This window comes from Microtus oregoni, unplaced genomic scaffold (genome assembly GCF_018167655.1).
Source record: "Microtus oregoni isolate MIOR12 unplaced genomic scaffold, Mior012 000000F_ref0000247, whole genome shotgun sequence".
In the NCBI taxonomy this organism is placed as follows: domain Eukaryota; kingdom Metazoa; phylum Chordata; class Mammalia; order Rodentia; family Cricetidae; genus Microtus; species Microtus oregoni.
In genome coordinates this window covers 10,944,094-10,952,807 of record NW_024543059.1, presented here as the reverse complement: position 1 = coordinate 10,952,807, position 8,714 = coordinate 10,944,094, and positions in this window count along the sequence as shown.

Genomic DNA, 8,714 nt, shown 5'->3' with positions numbered 1-8,714 from the left:
TATCAATTATGCCTGCCCATATCCAGGCGTCTCTTTTTATCACTGCAGTTTCTACTAAAGAGCGCCTGTACTTCTCTCTGTAGTGTTTTTCAGCCCATTGTTCATCTCTGGGGATTCTTTAGCATTCCTGGCCTGATGCCCTGCATCTGAGTTTCTATGTTCAGGTGACAAAAAAGGCATAATAGTTTTGTTTACAAGAATTACCTTTCCCTCCATATCCCTCATGGTTCCATATGTTTCAGTTCACATGAAGGCTCCAGATATGATTCCTCTTGGGAAAATTTGCTAAAAAGCTTTGTTCGTCAAAACAGTTCTCTAATTCCCATGTGAATGTTTGGATTCCATAACATATCAAAGCAGTTTTTGAGATAGAAGTGTAAGGACTAGCTATTCCTAGAGAGGTCTTATTATAGACATACAGGCAATATGAACAATAATGTTCGTGGTTGGAAATAGTATTGCATATGTGTTGTCCTATGTCAATGGAGCATGCACTTATGATTCACACACATCTGACTGCCTGCTAATGCACACAGTCACATGTGTAAGAAATTCAGTCAAGATTACAAATCCAGAACCGGTCAATACTACCTGAATATCAAGGCTAGAAAGTTACTGCATATTAGAGTCCTAAAACATGTCTAAGACCTCAGTTCTCAATAATGTGTATTTTGTCATCAACATGGATCTTCATCTATGACACTGATTTCTTGTGGAGGCCTAAATATGTGATGCCATTTCCATCTTGTCTGAAAGTCAGAGAGTTTGAGGTTGCTCAAAATTATTGACAACAACAAGGGTTACACATGGTGATCTAGGGTGTGGTTACTTGGTCTTTTTGACATTAAGGTGGCCCATACAGGCAGATCCACTACACATGACAACAGTCATGTTGTCAGTGCATATTTCTGTTCTTTCTTTTGTAATAGGAGGTTTACCCTTGGGAGTGGCTGCCTTCATGATACTTGGTCTATGGTGGGTTCGCTGTCTAAACCACAGAATGTTTTCCTCATGGATTAATTGCCTGAATGCTTGAAGTATTGAAACCAGTAACTGTTCAAGTTGCCCTTTATATCATGTTAAAGAAGTCTTCTGTCTTCTACCCCTTCTTGCATTTGGGTACAAAACTTTACGAAAAATTAAATGCAGTTGAATTTCAGTATTTACTGGAACTCCCTCCCAATACTCTTCTATGTTTTCTGTTTTATTGTTTTTTCTTGCATTTTCATATTCTTCACTAACTCTTCTATTTCCCATGCTCCTGTCCTGGTAAATGGTATTTTTGTTGAAGCTGGTCCCTGACAATTTCTTGCATTTTAATGTTTACATTTGAAAAGAATGCTTGTTGGGGATTAATTCTATAATTTATGGATTAAATGATTGAAAATGAAAATTAAATTTCTGCCCTGGAAATGCTGAAAAATTTATGGGCAGCCTGTATATGGCAGTTCTATTGAACTTGTTCATATTGGATTTCATGGTCTATGTTGCTAAGGATGAATTATCAGGTCTCTCCCTGAAGAGGACACCAAGTCTTATTACAGATGGTTGTGAGCCACCATATGGTTGTTGGGGATTGAACACAGGACCTTTGGAAAAGCAGATAATGCTTCTAAGCAGGGAGCCATCTATCCAGATTCTGCTAATTTAATTTTCCAGGAAGAAATTTTGTGTCATAATAGCAATACAGAATATATATTGCAAATAAGATAGTACATTGATAGGTCTTAAATGAACTTATTTCTTACATTAATATGGGATGCTTGAGAAAGATACCCTAATGCAAAGCAATTGCTTTTGTTTTGAGGTGATTCCACCCAGAACATCCAATCTTGTGCCTCAAAGGTTTTAATACATTACTGATAGACCAAAAATGTGAATGGTTAGCAGTAAGGAAAAGAAATTTAAAACACCTTTCTTTGGTATAGCTGAACCAAGGACCAACCCAGATTAAACTTCTCTACTTCTTTCCCTGATCCTTTTTTCATTCATCTGCCTATCTGTTACATGAGTTTGAATCTGTGCCTGACCAAGTGGTATTTTGTCACTCAATCTGTCTGATGTCTATCTCTCTGCTGTCAATCTGTGCCTGTGTTTCTCTATCCATATCCAAAGGCTTTGGTCTCTCTTTTATTAAGTATCTCAGAAAGTATCACATGGGGAAAAACGCAAAATAATTTCCAGAAATTTTAAAAAGTTTTATAAGAAATTAAAACCATTGACTTCAACTGATCTCAATACCACAGACAAAAAGCAAACTAATGTAAATTTCAATACTTTATGTGTCTTTAAATAATTTCAGAAGGTTTCTTTCAAATCATTTTCTGATTCCTAAATTTATAATTATTTAGTTGATTAGTCCTGGTTCCGGGGCATGGAAATGTGCATAATTTAAGATTAAAATTATTTATAAGCTTAGAACAGAAAAGGTGATTTCATGGGTAATCCAAGGAAAGAAAGTTTAGCTGTTTCATTGCCTCTAAAAGGCAGGTTAAGATTATGAGTCTTTTATTTATTAGATGCTGAAAAAGCATTTGACAAAATTCAACATCCATTTATGATAAAAGTATTGGAGAGATTAGGGATACAAGGGTCATACCTAAATATAATAAAAGCTATTTATAGCAAGCCGACAGCTAACATCAAATTAAACGGAGAGAAACTCAAAGCCATCCTGCTAAACTCAGGAACACGACAAGGCTGTCCACTCTCTCCATACCTATTCAATATAGTGCTTGAAGTTCTAGCAATAGCAATACGACATCATAGTGGGATCAAGGGTATTCGAATTGTAAAGGAAGAAGTTAAACTTTCGTTATTTGCAGATGATATGATAGTGTACATAAGCGACCCCCAAACTCCACCAAAGAACTTTTACAGCTGATAAACACCTTTAGTAATGTGGCAGGATACAAGATCAACTCCAAAAAATCAGTTGCCCTCTTATACACAAAGGATATGGAAGCAGACAGGGAAATCAGAGAAGCTTCACCATTCACGATAGCCACAAACAGCATAAAATATCTTGGGGTAAATCTAACCAAGGAAGTGAAAGATCTATTTGACAAGAACTTTAAGGCATTGAAGAAAGAAATTGAAGAGGATACCAGAAAATGGATGGACTTCCCTTGCTCTTGTATTGGGAGGATCAACATAGTAACAAAGGCAATTCTACCAAAGGCAATTTATAGATTCAATGCAATCCCCATCAAGATCCCATCAAATTTCTTCACAGATCTTGAGAGGACAATAATCAACTTTATATGGAAAAACAAAAAACCCAGGATAGCCAAAACAATCCTATACAATAAAGGATCTTCTGGAGGCATTACCATCCCTGACATCAAACGCTATTACAGAGCTACAGTAATGAAAACAGTGTGGTACTTGCGAAAAAAACAGAGAAGTCGACCAATGGAATCGTATAGAAGACCCGGATTTTAACCCACAAACCTATGAACACCTCATTTTCGATAAGGAAGCTAAAAGTATACAATGGAAGAAAGAAAGGATCTTCAATAAATGGTGCTGGCACAACTGGATGTCAACCTGTAGAAGAATGAAAATAGACCCATATCTATCACCATGCACAAAACTCAAGTCCAAATGGATTAAAGACCTCAATATTAGCCCGAACACACTGAACCTGATAGAAGAGAAAGTGGGAAGTACCCTACAACAGATGGGCACAGGAGATTGCTTCCTATGTATAACCCCAGCAGCACAGACATTAAGGGCAACATGGAATAAATGGGACCTACTAAAACTGAGAAGCTTCTGTAAAGCAAAGAACACTGTCTCTAAGACAAAAAGGCAACCTACTGACTGGGAGAAGATCTTCACCAACCCTGCAACAGACAAAGGTCTGATCTCCAAAAGATATAGAGAACTCAAGAAACTAGACTTTAAAATGCCAATTAACCCAATTAAAAAATGGGGCACTGAACTGAACAGAGAATTCTCAACAGAAGAAGTTGAAATGGCCAAATGACACTTAAGGTCATGCTCAACTTCCTTAGCAATCAGGGAAATGCAAATCAAAACAACTTTGAGATATCATCTTACACCTGTCAGAATGGCTAAAGTCAAAAACACCAATGAGAGCCTGTGCTGGAGAGGCTGTGGAGGAAGGGGTACCCTCATCCATTGCTGGTGGGAATGCAATCTTGTGCAACAACTGTGGAAATCAGTGTTTCGGTTCCTCAGGAAATTCTTGATCAACCTACGCCTGGACCCAGCAATACCACTCTTGGAAATATACCCAAGAGATGCCCTATCATATGACAAGAGCATTTGTTCAACTATGTTCATAGCCGTATTATTTGAAATAGCCAGAACCTGGAAACAACCTAGATGCCCTTCAATGGAAGAATGGGTGAAGAAATTATGGAATATATACACATTAGAGTACTACGCTGCGATAAAAAACAATGACTTCTCGAATTTTGCATGAAAATGAATGGAAATAGAAAACACTATCCTGAGTGAGGTATCCCAGACCCAAAAAGATGAACATGGGATGTATTCACTCATAATTGGTTTCTAGCCATAAATAAGGGTCACGGAGTCTACAATTGGTGAACCTAAAGAAACTAAATAAGAAGGTGAACCCAAGGAAAAACATATAGTTATCCTCTTGGCTATGGGAAGTAGACAAATTGCCAGGGAGAAAATTGGGATCTTGGGAGTGGTGTGGGAAGGGGTAAGTGGAGATGGGGAGAGAAAAGTTAGAAGGGAAGGAGGGGGTGGGGGGACTTGGGGAAACAGGAGGATTGGGATAAAGGAAGGTTGGACAGGGGAGCACGGAACCACAATTTTTTTTTTTTTTTAGTTTTTCGAGACAGGGTTTCTCTGTAGCTTTGGAGCCTGTCCTGGCACTAACTCCTGTAGACCAGGCTGGCCTCGAACTCACAGAGATCCGCCTGCGTCTGCCTCCCGAGTGCTGGGATTAAAGGCGTGCGCCACCACCGCCCGGCTTGGAACCACAATTCTTATTTAAAGGAGCCACCTTAGGGTTGGCAGGAGACTTGACCCTAGAGTGACTCCCAGGAGCCCATGGTGATGTCCCCAGTTAGTCCCTTGGGCAGCTGAGGATAGGGAACCTGAAATGACCCTATCCTATAGCAATACTGACGAATATCTTGCATACCACCATAGAACCTTCATCTGGTGATGGATGGAGATAGAGGCAGACCCACAATGGAGCACTGGACTGAGCTCCCACGGTCCCAATGAGGAGCGGAAGGAGGGAGAAGATGAGCAAGCAAGTCGGGACCACGAGGGCTGCACCCACCCACTGAGACAAGGGGGATGATCTATTGGGAGTTCACCAAGGCCAGCTGGACTGTGACTGAAAAAGTATGGGATAAAACTGGACTCTCTGAATATGGCAGATAATTAGGGCTGATGAGAAGATAAGGACAATGGCACGGGGTTTTGACCCTACTTCATGTTCTGGCTTGTGGGAGCCTAGCCAGTTTGGATGTTCACCTTCCTAGACATGGACGGAGGGGGGCGGACCTTGGACTTTCCACAGGGCAGGGAACCCTGACTGCTCTATGGATTGGAAAGGGAAGGGGAGAGGAGTTTGGGGGAGTGGGAGAAGAGTGGGAGGAGGGGAGGGAAATGGGAGGCTGGGAGTAGGCGGATACTTTTTTCCCTTTTCTCAATTAAAAAAAAAAGAGTTGAAAAACAAAAATGATTCTGAGTCTTTTATTTCTTCCTTTTTCTTATTTATTTATTCGCTTATTTATTTACTATATGTGTTTTTTACTTTATGTGTCTTGATAACATTCATTTAGCTTCCCTTTTACATCTCAGCTTTGCACGGGCATAACACTCTAATAAAAAAAAGTATAAAAACAAATGCTCTTGTCATATGATAGGGCATCTCTTGGGTATATTCCCAGGAGTGGTATTGCTGGGTCCAGGGGTAGGTTGATCCCGAATTTCCTGAGAAACCGAAACACCGATTTCCAAAATGGTTGCACAAGATTGCATTCCCACCAGCAATGGATGTGGGTACCCCTTCCTCCACAGCCCCTCCAGCAAAGGCTATCTTTGGAGTTTTTTATTTTAGCCATTCTGACAAGTGTAAGATGATATCTCAAAGTTGTTTTGATTTGCATTTCCCTGATCGCTAAGGAGGTTGAGCATGACCTTAAGTGTCTTTTGGCCATTTGAACTTCTCTGCTGAGAATTCTCTGTTCAGTTCAGTGCCCCATTTTTTAATTGGGTTAATTAGCATTTTAAAGTCTAGTTTCCTGAGTTCTCTATATATTTTGGAGATCAGACCTTTGTCTGTTGCGAGGTTGGTGAAGATCTTCTCCCAGTCAGTAGGTTGCCTTTTTGTCTTGGTGACAGTGTCCTTTGCTTTACAGAAGCTTCTCAGTTTTAGTAGGTCCCATTTATTCAATGTTGCCCTTAATGTCTGTGCTGTTGGGGTTATGCCCTATCATATGACAAGAACATTTGTTCAACTATGTTCATTGCAGTATTATTTGTAATAGCCAGAACCTGGAAACAACCTAGATGCCCTTCAATGGAAGAATGGATGAAGAATGTGTGGAATATCTACACATTAGAGTACTACGCTGTGGTAAAAAACAATGACTTCTCAAATTTTGCATGCAAATGGATGGAAATAGAAAACACTATCCTGAGTGAGGTAACCCAGACCCAAAAAGATGAATATGGGATGTACTCACTCATAATTCTTTTCTAGCCATAAACAAGGGTCACGGAGTCTATAATTGGTGATCCCAAAGAAGCTAAGGAAGAAGGTGAACCAAAGTAAAAACATATAGTTGTCCTCTTGGCTATTGGAAGTAGACAAAATTGCCGGGGAGAAAATTGAGATCTTGGGGTGAGGTGGGATGGGGGTAAGGGGAGATGGGGAGAGAAAAGGGAGAAGGGGAGAATGGGGGGAACTTGGGGAAAAAGGAGGATTGGGATAAAGGAAGGTTAGATAGGGGAGCACGGAAGCACAATTCTTAGTTAAGGGAGCCACTTTAGGGTTGACAAGAGACTTGAACCTAGAGTGGCTCCCAGTAGCCCAAGCCGAGTTCTCCAGTTAGTTCCTTGGGCAGCTGAGGATAGGGAACCTGAAATGACCCTATCCTATAGCAATACTGACGAATTTCTTGCATATCATCATAGAACCTTCATCTGGTGATGGTTGGAGATAGAGGCAGACCCACACTGGAGCACTGAACTGAGCTCCCAAGGTCCCAATGAGGAGCAGAAGGAGGGAGAACATGAGCAAAGAAGTCGGGACCACGAGGGGTGCACCCACCCACTGAGACAGTGGAGCTGATCTATTGGGAGCTCACCAAGGCCAGCTAGACTGTGACTGAAAAAGTATGGGATAAAACTGGACTCTCTGAGCATGGCGGACAATAGGGGCTGATGAGAAGCCAAGGACAATGGCACGGGGTTTTGAACCTACGTAATGTGCTGGCTTTGTGGAAGCATAGCCAGTTTGGATGTTCACCTTCCTAGGAATGGACAGAGAGGGGAGGACCTAGGACTTACCACAGGGCAGGGAACCCTGACTGCTCTTTGGACTGGAGAGGGAAGGTGGAGGAGTTGGGGGATGGGGAGAAGGGTGGGAGGAGGGGGAGGGAAATGGGAGGCTGGGAGGAGGTGGAAATTTGTTTTTTTTTCTCCTTTTCTCAATAAAAAAAGAAAAAAAAGTATAAGAATAAAGAAAGGAAGTAAAATAAAACATCAAAAAACTTAAAAGTTTTATCAAGGAACTGCAGTGTTACAGGGTGAGTCGTGCCATGACCCGTTTGTCCACATATCTTTCCTTATAAGTGTTCATGTCAGGGTCTTTGGTTTAGTTCAAGGCCTCTGGTTTCTAATACCCTATTGATGAGCGTTCCTCAGTAGGATTCCTCCTGGATAGCCTATTGTTGTCCTGTATTGTCGAGATCCTACTGCTTTGGCTATGAAGTTCTGGTTCCCTCACATGCTCTAGCAGATCATCGATGGGGTGTATAATGAGGTGGACAAAATCATAACCATGGGTCTTGACCTGGATAGTTGTAGAGTTGATCCATCAGATGTGAAATGGGGACAGCTCTCCCATGTTTAAAACTTCTAGGTTTGCTCAAGCAAACCTGCACTGGCAAAGTTGGCTTTTCCGTGACAGTACATTCAAAGCCATCGCTCATTTTCTTTTCTAGCCAGTCCTGTGTATTTGATTTTATGTTGAGGTCCTTTCTTTATTTGGACGTGAGTTTTGTGTGAGCTGATAAGTCTGGATCTACTTGAATTATTGTTCAATTTTGATGAGTGACTTTGTTGAAGGATACTGTGTTTTCTCTGGTGTGTGCTTACGGCATCTCTAAAAAAAAGATCATGTGTCCACAATGTTTGGATTAATATCTAGATCTACAGTTCAAGTCCGTTGATTTATGTGTCAGGTTTATGCCAATACTATGCTTATTTATTACTATAGATTTCTGATAAAACTTAAAACTAGGAATAATGATACTTCCAGCAGTTGTGTTATTTTTCGTAACTTTTTAGATATCCTGATTATGTATGTGTGTGTTTCTATATGAAGGAGAAAACTGTCTTTGAATGATTTGTGAAGTACTGTGGTGGAATTTTGAAGGACATTGCATTGAATCTGTAGATTACTTTTCATTTTATTATGTTAATCCTATCAGTCTATGAACATGGGAGATCTCTGGATCTTCTGATTT